This window comes from Pezoporus wallicus, unplaced genomic scaffold (assembly GCF_028554395.1).
Source record: "Pezoporus wallicus isolate ANWC-B61680 ecotype Strahan unplaced genomic scaffold, APGP_CSIRO_Pwel_v1 contig_6580, whole genome shotgun sequence".
NCBI classification, from domain to species: domain Eukaryota; kingdom Metazoa; phylum Chordata; class Aves; order Psittaciformes; family Psittacidae; genus Pezoporus; species Pezoporus wallicus.
In genome coordinates, this window is record NW_026635844.1 from 915,922 (window position 1) to 931,435 (window position 15,514).

The window sequence follows — 15,514 nt, forward strand, 5'->3', positions numbered from 1 at the left end:
TGGTCCCTACTCAAAAATAACTCCGCCTAAACGTCTTTCCACCTAAAAAATCCCCACGAATGACTCCCAGGGAAGAAATATAGCTCCCATAATTAAAGACTGCGGCGGTCAGAGGGGAATGCGGCCTGGAGGGGAAAAAAAATAAATAAAAAGAAGGAAAAAAAGAAAAGGGGGGAGCTGCGAGGGGAGAGTTTTTATTTTTGTGCTGGTGGCACTGGGCCGTCATTAGCAGCAGGTTTATCAAGACGAGCATCTGTGGCAGCTCTGGGTGCGTGGTGAGGAGGCATCAGTTCATGAGGAGCGGAGAAGAGGAGAGATGAAGGCGCAAGAGCCCAGCTCGGAGAGCAGAGTAAGTGACCCTCAGCACAAAGCAGGAGCCAGGGACAGCCGGGCTTTGAATCAGCAGCCGGAGCTGGCTTGAGAGTGCGAACAATGGCATGGGAATGGGAAGAGGAGTAGGATGGGATAAAGAAGACACACACACACACACACACACACGAGGAGGAGGGCGGACACTGGGAAATCCCGCTTGGGAGCGTGCCCCGAGCTCCCGTCCCTTCCCCGTGTGTGGCAGGGACTGGGATGGGGAAGTAGGGGTGCGGATGAGGATGGGGAAGGGGAATGAGGCCTGCCCCGGCTTATTTAAGTATACGGGCAAATAAACAATTATATAAAATGAAAATAAATATATATAAGGGGAAAGGGAGAAGGAGGGGAGTCAAGGAAACTTCTCAAGTGATGAGAAACAGATGAGCTCCTGCGTGGGTCACGTTTGCTCCCTGGCCCTGATGCGGAGTGACGTCAGCAGTTGCATACCCTATCGTCGTCAGAGCAAGCTGGATGGGGAGAGGAGAGGGGCCTTCCCTCTCCCTTCCCGTCCCTCCTTCCCGCTCCCTGTCGGGACAAACTTCCATTGGGATTACGCAGAACCGTGTCCGGGGAGCTCCTGGCCCAGGAGGCACCTTCTCTCCACCCTCACCCTCCTTATGCACCAACATATGGGGGGCCCGCGGGCCGCCTCGCCTATAGGAACCTATGATAAGGGGCGAGTTCCCAGCAATATTTACAGCACCGCTTTTAATACGCACCAGATGGTTCGCGACGAGACTGCCCCAGCCAGCCAGCAGCTCAGTTTTTGCTCAGCAGCATTTTGTTACAATTACACTCCATGCTGAGATCAATTTTTTTAGTGACCCCTTCTGGGTTTGTTGTTGGGTTTTTTTTTTTTTTTTTTTTTTTTTTTTTTTTTTTGTTTTTTTGGGGTTTTTTTTTTTGGGGGGGGGGGGGGTTATGTAGGTTTGTGGGTTTTTTTTTCTTCTTCATATTTTCACAGTTTTACGTTAAAAAAACCCAAAACCCTAACCAAACCCTTGGCAAAAGACTGAGAGAGAGGCAGGAGCAGTGGCTGCTGCCTCCGGATCGCAGACAGCTCTCCTCATCTTCATTAATGAGACGCTCCTGCCTTGTGTGTGTATACATGTGTGCGCAGATAAATAATACATATGCATATTTATTCATTATATTTGATCAATAACGCTCCTATTTGTTAAACCTCAATTCAGTGCGCTCGCTCGCCTGATAACAAACATCACAGGCGATAAATATTGCATACGGTTAATTATTATGCCAATGCGTTATGCCTCGCTCCTCTTAGGTACTCAAGCCCGTCGTAAAACTCCAGGCAAACACGAGCATCTCTCGCAGATCTTTTACTGCAAAGATGGAAAAAAAACCAAAACAACCCAACAAAAACATCCCCCCCCCCCCCCAAAAAAAAAATCCAACAACCAAAACCAACTAAACAAAAAAAGCCCAGCAAACTAAAAACCCCCAACAAACCCAAATCATCCCCTTGAAGTCTCTGTGAATTCTTAGACATTGACAGTAGGAAAATGGGCTAATGCATTCCTGCCAGCTAAATGCTCAGCTCTTGGTGGGAGAGGGAGCAACCCTCGAATCTTAGAAAACACCCAGAGCCCTTAATCCACTGCCCGGGATGTGTGAGCACGTCGTTCAGCACAGCTACAGCCAGAATCGAGGGGTTTTCTTATTCTGGTAGAGTTTTGCCACCCCCTTTCCACTGCAGAACAGAGAGGCTGGTCTCAGCGTGGCTGTGCAAACAGCTAGTTTACTTCTTTGCAGGTGTGTTCTCCCCACACAAAACCCTTTCCCCACTTTTATAGGAGCTTTTAATTTATTTCTAACTTGCCACCACCACCCCTGCTAAAATCACAGATGTTTATTTTATTGATATAATGTGTACTTTGGTTATGCCGAGAAAAATACCCCCCAACTAACAGTCATTTAGTAAATAATAGAGGTACTCTGGATGCTTTCCAATGTTACACACTTACCTGGTCATAAAATGATATGTGAAAAAAATTAACATCTGCTTTCCTAAAATAAAGTGTTGCAACTAGTTTTTTATGAATGCTTCCCTCATTCTAAAAAGAAATGTGTAGAGATAAACTGGCATCCATATGTATAGCATATTTGTAATGGTTTTAGGATTTGAAGGTAGCTATTAATTGCATAAGCCATTTAGAACTGACGTTTTAAAAGCTACTTAACCTCAAACATCCTTGAATCTTAAAGGATTCCCAACGATATTATTTAAAGAGGAATTTGCTGTAATTTAATTGCATATCAAGGCGGAACTTTGCACAGGCATGGCCCCGGATGCTGTGTGAAACACCGCTACAGCTCAGATTTTATTTACCTGCATCCTCAAAACGTCCTCCCCTCTTCCCTTCAGACCAGATGCCCGGGAGGTGGGATGCAGCTCCCTCCTCGTCCTCCTTCCTTCGCTCCCACCTTTGTCCTGGGGCCGAGGCGATGCTTCCCGGCGATGCTCACTCCTGGGCTATTTCATTAAGCATTTGCCTTTTGTTTGGGGAGGGGGGATCGGGATCTACGGAGACCCTGTCTTTTTTTTTTACCATTTCTGCAATAAAAAGGCCAGACGTTTTCCCGAGGAGCCGCCGGAACGTTTTGAGGATGTTCTCCCTGCACCCGAAGTGACCCTCAGCTGCTTCCCCACAGAAAGGGGCTCTCCTCCCTGCCCCGCACTGCCCTGGCAGAACTAAGATGCCAAAACCTGTCGAGTTGGGACACCCTGACCCGCCCCATAATGAGACCCCCAACCACGGCTGATCCATGCTGGGGGGCCGGGGACACACACATACGCACCCCCGTCATGAAGGTGCACCTTCGTGGGGTCAGGGTATGGGAAACACACGCACACACGCAGAGCCACATTTATATCCCCCTTCAGATTCTCGGGGGGGATCTTCCACACTGCCCCCCCCCCCCCCCCAAAGCCTAGGGCCTACACTACCCTGAACATGCAAACCAGGGGTACCAGGGGATTGGGGGTTTTCTGTCCCCCCTGAGGGGTCCCTGTGACACCCCCCCCCCCCCCGTGCAGGGGGGGTGGGGCAGAGTGGGCCGGCCTGCTTCTTGGGTGTGGGGAGAGAGGTTAAGGAAACGGCCCCTTCCTGAATGACAGGGTGCTTTTTGCTTTTATTTTTTTCCCTTTTCTTTCCCTCTTTTCTCCCCTCCCTTTTCCCCCAGAAAGCCGTAACTAACACGGACAGGGGAATTTCCAGTGCTTCTCAGAGTCCCCCTGCTATTTACTTTGGTGGGGTTGTTGGTTTTCTCTGCCACCAAAGCTGGTGCAAGGAAATGTGGTCTTGGGGCTTAGCAGGGAAAAGTCATGTGCAATTTCTGGATATTAAAAATAACACAACACTCCCCCCCCTCCCCCCCCCCTCCCAACCCTGCCTGGGTTTATAAAAACAAATAAAATGTGTTAAATGACATGAAGTTTGGATTTATGAGGACACACTGGACAGAAAGTGGACAGAGCCAGCAGGGAGAGTCACGCTTTAAGATAGGGGGTCTTTATTTATAGATGGTGTATTTACGGGGAAAGAAAGGGAATATCTTACAAAGCTCCCACTATAACCCCGATAACAAAACCTGTCACATCTTTACCTCTTGCTAGAAAAGAGCGAGTGTCCTCATTTGAACATCTCTAAAGTGATTATTAGGTGCCTCTCTGAGAAACCAGTTTGTGAGAGAGAGCCTGGAACACACACAGAAAAAATAAATAAATAAATACGGGGATGGAGGGGAAGAAAAAGAAAAAGAATAAAGGAAGAAGAAGAAAGAAAAAAGAGGGAGAGGGCCGGGATTTGTTCACGCTGTGTCCATCTCTGCTTTTACTTTCTCGGTACTGCCGGAGTACCCCTTCATTCACACACTCACGGAAGGATCTTTCGTTAGTACGAACTACCCTTGCTCTAAAAGCACGGGTAGGGGAAGAATAAGAAACCCAGCTCACAGGGTTTTTAAAAATATTACTATTATTTTCGGGCCCCTCCTTGCCAAAAAAGTGAGAACATTTTTTTTTTTTCCCCCGGAGTGTGGAATGAAGAACACAAAGAGGGTGTATCAGTGAAAAGTCCTTTTAATGAGAACTAAAGGAAACCAAGACGTAGATGAAATGTACCGTAAAAGCTGCTTCAAAGTACAGTGTAATTCCCCTGAGTTCAGCCATCACATAGGTTTGGTAATTGGGAGTTTACTGTGCAGAGGTAAGGCAGCATGGTGTGGATAACCCTGTATTTCTCCCCGTCAATAATTATAGATACATGTCCTTGTGTAGAGCCATGGGAGACTAGAGACCTCTCACTCCTGCATATGAACGAAAAGCTAGTCATCACCACTTAAAAAAAACCCCTATAATTAAAAGCCCCCAAACGAACCAAACTACCTGCACCCTCGGAGTTAAAGTTATTTCCCCCTTTCCTAATTGTGATCCTGGCTGCAGATGGACTCTAGCAGTGGTGATGACAGCATCAACCAGCCGCTGCTACCTTTACTGGTGCTTGCCTCTGCGCCTGGCTTTCATTTTATGTATATTTCCTGACCTGAGCTCTTGCTGTACCACAGAAAGTCTCCAAAGCAGCAGAGCGATAAATCCAAACAAAAATAAGACAGATTTCCTCATCGATGTGTAATAAAGTTAAAGGACATTGTTTTGTCAGACAAGCGCTAAGTAGAAAATAAATCTCTGAGTCTGGGGAAACAAAACGGAGTGCTGTTGGCATGTGTGTAAATTTACTTTTAAAAGCAATAAATCAACGTTAAATTAAACAGCTGGGCTTTCTGTCTCGGGGAAGGGTACAAATTGGAGCAAACCTTGGTGGCGAGGTGCAGCAGAACCCCCGGGGGTCGGTCCCTTACCATCCCCCCCCCCCCCCCCCCCCGACCACCGCTCGGCCTTGCCGAGGTCGGGAGAGGGGCTGGGGGGGAGGAGCACCCGGGAACAGGGGTTGCACGCGGGGACACCTTCCCACCCCCCAGGTGCGGGGCTTCCCCTTGGCGCCAGGGATGTTTATCTCAAACTGTTGAAATAGCCCCAAGAGTATTATTGTCCAAGTGCCAACCCCATCATGCAGCGGAGGGGGGCCCGAACCTGCTTTTTGCCGGGATAACCCCTTCCCCGTTCCCAGCTCGCCCACGAATGAGAAAGGGGAGTGGTGAGGGTGGCCCCAGTGAGGGGCGTCGGGGGTCTGTGCTCGACACCAGTGAAGGAAGTGGAGGGAGAAAAAGAGGGGAGGAAGGGAGGGAGAAAGGGGCAGAGGAGGAGAGCAGGAAAGAGGGGGAAAGAAACAGGAGGGAAAGAGAAGGAAAATTTAAATAAAGAGAGTAAGAAAGAAAAAAAGAGATAGAGAGAAAGAAAGAAAGAAACACACACACACACACACACACACACACACACACACACACACACACACAGAAAGAAAGAAAGAAAGAAAGAAAGAAAGAAAGAAAGAAAGAAAGAAAGAAAGAAAGAAAGAAAGAAAGAAAGAAAGAAAGAAAGAAAGAAAGAAAGAAAGAAAGAAAGAAAGAAAGAAAGAAAGAAAGAAAGAAAGAAAGAAAGAAAGAAAGAAAGAAAGAAAGAAAGAAAGAAAGAAAGAAAGAAAGAAAGAAAGAAAGAAAGAAAGAAAGAAAGAAAGAAAGGGAGGGAGGGAGGGAGGGAGGGAGGGAGGGAGGGAGGAAGGAAGGAAGGAAGGAAAGAAGGAAGGAAGGAAGGAAGGAAGGAAGGAAGGAACAGAAGGAGAGAGAAAGAGGAAAGGAGGGAAAAAAGGAAAGTCAGAGAAAGGAAAAAAAAAGAAAGAGTGGCAGGAGGGGAAAAGACAGAGAGAGAGAGAAAGAAAGAAAGAAAGATATAAGGAAAGAAAGAAATAAATAAGGAAAGAAAGAGAGAGAGAAAGAGAGAGAGCGAAGGAGAGAAAGAGAGAAAGAAAGAGAGAGAAGGAGAGAAAGAGAGAAAGAGAGAAAGAAAGAGAGAAAGAGAGAAAGAAAGAGAGAAAGAGAGAAAGAAGGAAGGAAGGAAGAGAGGGAGAAAGAGAGAAAGAGAGAAAGAGAGAGAAAGAGAGAAAGAGAGAAAGAGAAAGAGAGAAAGAGAGAAAAAGAGAAAGAAAGGAAGGAAGAGCAGGAGAAAGAGAGAAAGAGAGAAAGAAAGGAAGGAAGGAAGAGAGGGAGAAAGAGAGAAAGAGAGAAAGAGAGAAAGAGAGAAAGAGAGAAAGAGAGAAAGAGAGAAAGAGAAAGAAAGAAAGAAAGAAAGAAAGAAAGAAAGAAAGAAAGAAAGAAAGAAAGAAAGAAAGAAAGAAAGAAAGAAAGAAAGAAAGAAAGAAAGAAAGAAAAGAAAGAAAGAGAAAGAGAAAGAAAGAAGGAAGGAAGGAAAGAACAACAAGGAAGGAAGGAAAAGAAAGGAAAGAACGAAAAGGAAGGAAAGAACGAAAAGGAAGGAAAAAGAAAGGAAGGAAAAAAAGGAGGGAAAAGGAAGGGAGAAAAAAGGAAGGGAGGAAGGGAAGGAGGGAGGGAGGGAGGGAGGAAGGAAGGAAGGAAGGAAGGGAGGGAGGGAGAGAGGGAGGAAGGAAGGAAGGAAGGGAGGGAGGGAGAGAGGGAGGAAGGGAGGGAGTTAGGAAGGAAGGAACAGAGGGAAGGAGGGAGGAAGGAAAAAGAAGGAACGAAAAGGAAACGGAAAGGGAAGGCTATAGACCTGCAGTAACATTTTAGTAAGCTGTTGTATACACAACATAAATCAATAAGTTATTAAAACCTTCAAGCAAAAGCAGTATCTCGGAAGAAATAACGGTGCGGTTTCCGGTTAGGAGCTGTACGTGATTGAAAATTTTTAAGCAATTGAATAAAGACTTTAAAAGGCTTGACAATAAAGATATTTTAACACTGATGTGGCATGCATTGGTGATAGCTATCTTCCTCCCAGCACTGAGTGGACGGGTTTGTGATGACCCCTCTGCACTGCAGGACCACTCCGGTGCCTGCTGTTTTTTTTTTGCAGAAATAATGCTACCACGACTTAGAAACATTTTCTGCCCTCTTTCCTCCCTCCGTCCTGTCCCGTCCCGTCCCATTCCCCCCCGTCCCCCCCTTTTATTTCTCTTTTCCCTGGGATCCCCTCAAGACTCAGAAATAAAAGGTGACCTGCGAAGGGACGGGAGCCGCCGCTGTCATTCCATACTCCCACCCTTTGTTTTTCTCTCTTTGAAAGCAGTATCTATACACCCGGCAAACTTTGTCCGCCTGTTTGTTTGTTTGCAGATAAGGGGACATTTCCAGTTTCTATGTTTCACCCAGGACACCGCAGCTGCTATCAGGTAACGCTTAAAGAAGCCTATTTGGTTCCTCGTTGACAAATCGCTTTGGCACTTCAGGCACACGCACCCCGATTGTGCCATCCCTCCCCATGACAACACCGAAAACACGTTTTATCTGTGTATTCTTTTAAATTATTATTATTTCTCTGTGTGTGTGTATTCTCTGACAGGAAGGAGCTGCGGTGGTGAGTCCCGGAGATGAGCACCCAAGTGTGCGCCGTTCTCTCTCTTCCACCCCAGCGCTCAAATCCACATGTCCCAGAGCGTGTTCACAGATAACATAAATAATATTAATTAATTAATTTTAAAAATTGTGGAGAAATAGATTATAACTATTACAGGCGAACAAAGAGAGGACAAAGTGCCTAGCCGCCCCTTCGGATGCTGGTCGGGGCTTCCCTCCACACCTCCCGGGCCACCGCCGCCTGCACCGGGCCGCGCATGCCGCTCCACCCCGAGGTCTGCTTCCGCGGCCCGCTCCGCGCTGCTGCCGCCAGCGCCGCTTCCCGCGGCTGGTGCTAGATGGCGCTCCGCCACGCGAGACTGCGCCGCCGGCCCACGCCGCCGCGGTCAGCTCCGCGCGCGCGCTGGCGTCCGAGGGAAGATGCGCAGGGCGTGGCAAGATGGAGAAGGGGGCTCCGCCCGGTGCGTGGTTTCCAGAGGTCAGGAAGGTCAGGGTGGGCTCTGCAGCTTCCACGTGTGTCCTAAACCTCGCAGGAGCCGCCGTCGGGAAGAGGCTGAGATGCCGTGTGTGCCGTGAGAAAGGCTCCCTGGGTCTTGTTTCTGCGGGAATACCAACACGTTCCCCGGAGTTAATCCTCATTAACCTATCAGGACAACTACGGTGCGTCCAAAGTGCAAGCGCCAGAAAATCAAACACGGGCCTTTGATCTTTTCAGGGCTCTGAGGCATCCTCTGCATTTCTTATTATTATATTGATAGATTTATTCATTTCCTCTATGGCAAATGTCCACACCAGAGGTAAACAGTGATAACGCTAAATACCGTGCGTGTGTGTGGGGGGTGTTTGCTTTCCAAACTCCCCCCGTCGCGACTCCAAGACAGCCCCTGTATTTAAAGACTAAACATCATTTTTGTGCAGAAGAAATCGCCTCCCTGAAGGGCCGATGTTTAAAAAGTTTTTACAGGCGATAACAACAACACAGGACTGAGTTAGGCTTTAGAACCATCGCTCTGCAGTATGACTAGCACTCGCTGCTGCTATTACCGTTATTAATTGAACTGGGACGCTTCTGTATTTGCATAATTCCTGCGATACCTTGAGCAAATTGGCCTATGAAATCGGGGAAAATAATAAATAGTAAACAGTGAATCACCAGACGCTGCCTCTCAGACAAGGCGGGATGGGGATGGAGCTGAATTGCTCATTTGAACTCTTTTCCTCAAGAAAAATGGAAGCTCCTTTCTCAGTGGGATGAGTCCGAAGGAGTTTGAGTGGCCTGATTGGCAAATTTTTATTAGGGATTTTGAATGGGACTATTTGGATTCGGTGCCGTGGGATCTTTTTGGAGTCTCCCTTACTCTCAACAGGTGTTAGGCTGTAACTACGAGGCGGTGAAAACCTGAGGTGGAAAATTTACAACTTGATCAGTTCCAACACACACACACACACACACACACACACACACACACACGCACAGAGACATGAAAAAAAAAAAAAGAAGAAAGAAAATCTGCTACTGTTGCAAACATATGTTCTGGATTAAGTTAAGCAAATGGCTCTACTTTCGCCGGGTTGAAAGCTGATAAGGAAAACTTTTATGCTAAAGACGTTGGCTTTTGTTCTAACTTTAGTTACTTGAGTGCTAACCTTTCCCGGAAATAAAAGTAAAAATAAGAAAAATAACATATAAAATAGCCCTCCCCCCCCCTTATCTAGCTGGAAGGGGAGCCGTGACAATTGCCCTTCTGCCGGAGCTGTGCCTGCCCTGAGCTTTGACTTTCTCACCAGTGAATTTCGGCCAGGTATTCGTTTCAGGAAAGAAATCTGGGTGGGCTCGGTGTTCTCCCGCTCGCCGGGGCTGTGAGGCCAAGCCAGCCCCCCCTCCCCCCCCCCCCCAACCTCACCGGACGTGTCACGACAGGAGATCGGGCACCCCGTTTCCCGAAGGATTGCCAACACTTTCGGAGTTTGGATTTGTTCCTCTTCCCCTTTTCTCTCTCCCCTCAGCAGCGCCAAACCCTCGCGTTAGTGCTCTCTTCGCTGAGGAAGACTTGTGGCTTTCGGGAGTAAGGCTACCTCTCAAGCTCCCCTCCCTTGGAGTTTACCCCTTCCCCCAGGTTCCCGGCAGAGGTCCCCGCTGCTCTCCCGTGTTGTGTCCCGCGGCATCCCTCTTCTCCCCGGAGACGCTATATGTTGCCCCCCGGCAACAGGACAAACCCTCTCCCAAAGCCGGGGCTGGTCCTTCTCAGTGGGACCGAGGGGGAAAGGACAGAGTGTGAGTCAGTGGGCAGTGGGATGGGGAGGAGGAGGAAGAGGGACTCCGGCTACTCGGGGGACCAGGGACGCGCATGGATCCTCGCAGCTCCCCCCCCCCCCTTCCCCCCCCCCCCCCCCCCCCATGTATGTGACATTGACAAATGACCGAAAGACAGGAAAAGTAATTTCAAACGACTTCGAAGGGTTACAGGAAGACAGTGAGAGCAACGTACAGAGGAGGTCTCGGGGCTCCTCCTCGGCTGGGGAAGATTTGTTGTTTTTTTTCCAAAACAGTAAAAAAACCCCAAAAGTCTCCAAAAACCCCAAAATAAAAAAGAAAAAAACAAAACCCAAACCCGGAAATAAAACACGTTTGCTCTATTATTACTGGAAACTCCGTGCTGCCCAGGCGGAGGGGAGCTCAGGCGGGGAACAACGCGTTTAACGACCCGTCCCACCCTGCTGAGCGCGGCCAGGCGGGCAGGGCTTGGCGTGGGAGAGGGGCCGCGTCTGCTAGGGGTGGGTGTGCAGCGCAGGGGGAAGCGGGGGTGTAATCCAGAGTCTGGGGCTGAGAAGCAGAGGAGAAGCCGGTCCTGAAAAAGAAGGCAGAGCAATAGATACCTCAAACATAATATTAACAATTGAAATTAAAATCCAGCCCAGAAGCCCCAAAACCCTCGAAGAACCAGAAAATGCAACTATATCTGGACAACTGAGGCCAAAACACCCAAAGTTGTGTCGGACTCTAACGAAGCCCTAGTGTTTGCACTGGTTTATGAAGCGATCAGAGAGCCCATGGCTCGCTGGGGGGTCCTCTTTTCCTGACCATAGGGGCAGAGTGGAAGCCATCTCTGCTCCCATCAGCCCTTAAAAAATTAAATTATATAAATGTATATATATATAAAGAAAGCAAGAATGAGAGAAAGGAAAAAATTAAGAGGAAAGGAAAGAAAATTAAAAGAAAATGAAACCATTCTAGGTGAATACTCAGCGCTGCAAAATATTTGAGCCTTCTTCTTCGTGCACGTGTGGTGAAGCCTTTGATGCAGACGTCTCTACGTGCCGCAGTCGATGGGCTAAGGCCCCTGCCCGGTGAGGGGTCGCGGGGGGGAGTTGTACATCCAAAATGCCCGGGAACGCCGCAAGTACCCCGCTGCCTCCGTCGCGGGTCCCGGTCCCCGGGGCGCATAACGCACAGCACCGCGGGGTTCTGGTCGGTGGTGGCTTCAGCCGGGAGGTGGGTGGGGCGGCGGGGCTTGCCCCAGATGACCAGGGGACGGGATGGGAGGACGGAACAAACGGATTCCGGGGCACCGGCACCTCCAGCTGGCCCTAGGTCCAGAGGGAAACCGAGAGTTGACATGGCAGGCCGCGGGGGCCTCAAACCGATGTCCCCCACAGAGACAGTGCCAGCATTCTAACGCGCTGCGGAAGGTCCAGGGCAGCGGCGTTTCCCTGGAGAGGAGGGGTCTTACTGGGACTGGGAACCGTCGGGGAGGTCGGGCGGTCACAGAGCCCCGACACCTTCAGGTCCCTCCCCATCATGGAGGCGAGCTGCACCGGGAGCATTCACAGAGGAATTAACTTTTTCCTCCCCTCTTTTTTTTTTTTTTTTTTTAAATTATGTATCATCTTCCCTTCCTCTTTTTCCCGTGCCTGGCAGCCACAGGCGGCCGAACAGCTCCTCTCCGCCCGCCCCACGACTCTTAGCTGCGTAGAGATAGCCAAGTGACCAAGCCCGCCGTGAGCGTGTGTATCCCCCTCTCCTAACTTCCCCTCCTCGGGGGGCAGCCCGGGAGGTAGCAGCGGGTTTCCCTGGCAGGACAGAGCGCTACCGACGCTCTTGGAAGGTGCTTGTCTTGATGTGTAGTGATCGGAAGGAGCGACCCCTCCGAAGGAGGACGGGGGGGAGGGGGCACCACGAGCCGCGGTGTCTGCGGCAGCGGCAGCGCTGTCCATGGTGCTGGGCCCGCCCAGAGCGCCGCCGGGCCCCGCCGCCGCCCGACATGCTCCCTGGGAGGGAAGGAAGGAGGAGGGAGAGGAACGTAAGGATGGGGCGAGGGTGCGCGTATGCGTTTCGGGAGACCCTGGGAAGGACGGCATCCTGCTCGGTGGTCCTTGCCCTGCTTTTTGGGAACGCTCCTAGTTTTGAACTCTCCTAGCAGGGAGCCCAAGGGAAACACGGCATTAGGGAAGGAGCACCCCACCTGCAGTGCCCACCGTTGTTAGTTCTGCTTCTCCTTCCCAGCAACCCGTCCCCAAGAGGGGATACAGGCTAAACTGGCAGAAAGTACAAATGAAACAATTTATAATCCAAATAATTACCACATTGATAGTAATAAAAACCCCATCTGAAGTGCACGACGAGAGGTGAGCAGGGGGACATCTTCCTCAGCCAGCTCCCCACCCGGGAAGGCACCGAAGGCTGGATTTTCAGTGAATTTGGGAGCAGAGGGGCAAGTGATGAAAAGGATGCAAAAAGGGGCCGGAAGAGCAGGGAAAGTCTGGGACAGGCAGCGCCCGATCCCGGGCTGCTAGCCGGTGGACCCGGATTTACAAGTTCCATGCGATGTTAGTGGCTTTCGCCTCAAAATACTGGCGAGCAGGACCGGGCACAACACTGGGGAGGACATTATTTGAGTAACTGCGTGGGAGCCCGGAGGACTCTTTACACCAGGCGCTTTACTATAGAAAACAAGATCTCTTCTTCTGAGCCATCAAGATTGAGAAAGGAAGGCGTAAAACGGTGCCGGGAGGAAGGGAGGTGCTCGGGGAGGTTATTTGTCTAATTGTGCCAGAGATAGCAGCTTTAAAGAAGGGGGTTTGAAGGCAGAGGTCTGGAGACAGTCCTTTACCAGGCATTAGGGGATTAGGTAGAGCGTGAGTAAAGAGAAATGAAAACGACAAAGGAGAATCCAGGCCTTTCCTCAGAGAGGTCAGCTCTCTCTTGCACCACATTTAGTGGCCAATAACTGATGCTATTGTGTCCGCCGGGATAAACCAGCTCGCGGAACCGTCTTCCCCGTCTCCTCGGAAATATCCCTATTTGCTTGACCCTGTTTGAGGGGTGCCGGGAGCAGGGGAGGTATTTGAGGCGGGGGGTGTGCATGGAATTCAAGCTGCCTCCAGGGAGGGAATGCCCGGGAGTGGGGTCCCCTCTCCGGGTCCCGCCGGCATTCCCGAAGCCCGCTCGGCAGCCAGAGGACAGTAGAGAAGAGACTCTTGTCTCTCAGCACTATTTTTACTTCCCGCTCATGTTTCCCCCTTGCTCCTGCGAAGCGAGGAGGCGGTGCGAGGCTGGCGCCTGCCTGGGAATTGCCCGGGAGTCAAAATGTCCCCGCGTAACTCCCCCAAACTTCGCTGGCTCCAATCTGTGCTGGAAAAGCAGTTGCCTCGGGAAGGGCTATTCGGGATGAGGATAATGAAAGGGAAAAAGACAACTCCCTCCCCCCCGAAACCGACACCCCCTCTCCCGCTTCACGACCCACAGGGCTGTGCGGTCCTTCTACGGCGCTGCTCCCCCCGCCGCCACCGGGTCAGGGGATTACTGCAGTCTACGTAACTCCAAATAAACCCCTTTTCAAAAGTTTATCCTTCTCAAGAGCTTAGAGAAACCTAAGCGGAAGGCTGCAAACCGTGGGGGCTTCCCCCAGTAAGGTCACGGCTTGGAGACCGGAGAATTTCTGGTGCTTTTTTTTTTCCTCGTCGAAATTAAACTTATCCCCAGCGGATTTGCAGGTCATCTACACGTCCGAGAGGTCCTCCCGCAGTCTGCGTCAATACTTTTATTATTTTATTTCACTTTTAAATGGGCTCCAAGCAAAAGCTAAGCATTACCAGCAGCACGGCTGCAGATGGAGAAGGAGGGGGATCTTCACCGGAGGCCAGTTCCCACCACCAGGTCCCTTCCTCCTCATAACAAGGCATTTTGACAGAGAGGGAAACTTGGGGTGTGTGTGTCATAACTGGAGCGTGCGGTTATTGTGCAGCTGATGGATTAGAACAAATTCTGCAGCTCGGGAATTGGTTTTGTTCGTATTTAAGCCCAATATCGATATTGGAGGCAGGAAGAGGGGGCAGCGCCTAACTGAAAGAATACAACTGCTAAGAGTGAAATTAAACCCAGTGGTCACCGCGGGCTTGAAGACATGGGGTTCCTCTGCATTTCTCACATTTGGCTACTTTTTTTTTTTTTTTTTTTTCCCGTCATTTAAATGACAGCACTCGGGACGGCGAAATTTAGAGATGCAGTAAAGCTGCTTGTCTGAATCCACTTTGAAGTAAGAATGCTAGTGGGTCTGAAATCCAGATCTACCAGCTAATCTCTAGTTTTGCCTTCAAACGGAATTCAGCTACAAAGAGCTTGGAAAGATTTTGCATCTATTCAAGAGGCACAACATCTTTAATTTTCTGAGGAGCAAAAACTCCCCAAGAAGCTTCATATAGCTCCTTAGGTTTTGCTTAGCATATGTGATAAAACATTGATTGTCGCAGTTTGGTGACCCATGAAATTTGGGGGTTAGTTTTCTCTTCAGACCAGAGCATATAATTATGCAAATAAAGAGCTGTCACTGATCTAGTGAAATACTCACAAACGCATGCAATCCGAAATGGAACAGAAAAGTGAATATTTGTGGCATTGTGACTATACAATGATAAATGACATCTCCTTCCAAGTTTCTCGAGAAGTACATTTTTCACAGTTTGTCTAGTGCGTCAACGTAACGTGGGCACACACACACTCACACACATGCTACACGTTCATCAGAGGTACAGATATCCACACACATGCATCCCTCAGCTCTGTATGATGCAGCTCTACCCGGGTGCACGGTGGATGTACACATTCTTGGCAGGTTTTTTGGGTATGGCTGACTCCAAAACGGTTCAATATGCGGCTCCAAGCGGTTTTAGATGTGGCACTTTGTATTCTGAATGAAATTCCTTGAGGGAGAAAAACAACCAACAACAAACCAACCCAACCCCAAAGAAATCAAACCCAAACAACCCAGGCCAAAAGCCTCCAAACAATTAGCGGTGTGTCTCTGGGACACAGAAATATGCTCATTCCCAGCAAAAGCAGCATCATCTTTTGACCTGTGCAAAGGAGAATTAGGACCACCAGTACTGTACCAGCGTATGACCATGTGTGCACAATGCAGATGAGGGACTTTTTTGCCTTTTTCTTTCCTATTAGAATTCGCATGTCGTGTCTGTCCGTCCCCCCTCACCCTCCAGCCCTGATGTGTTTGGGGATCCTCTGATGGCTCCAACCATGGCATTTCGGCTCGTACAACCATATGCAAAACTTTTGGGCAGGCGGGCCATAAGTCTTTGGGGCATGAGGAACTGGGGGATGATCCTGAAGAGTCTATCCTAT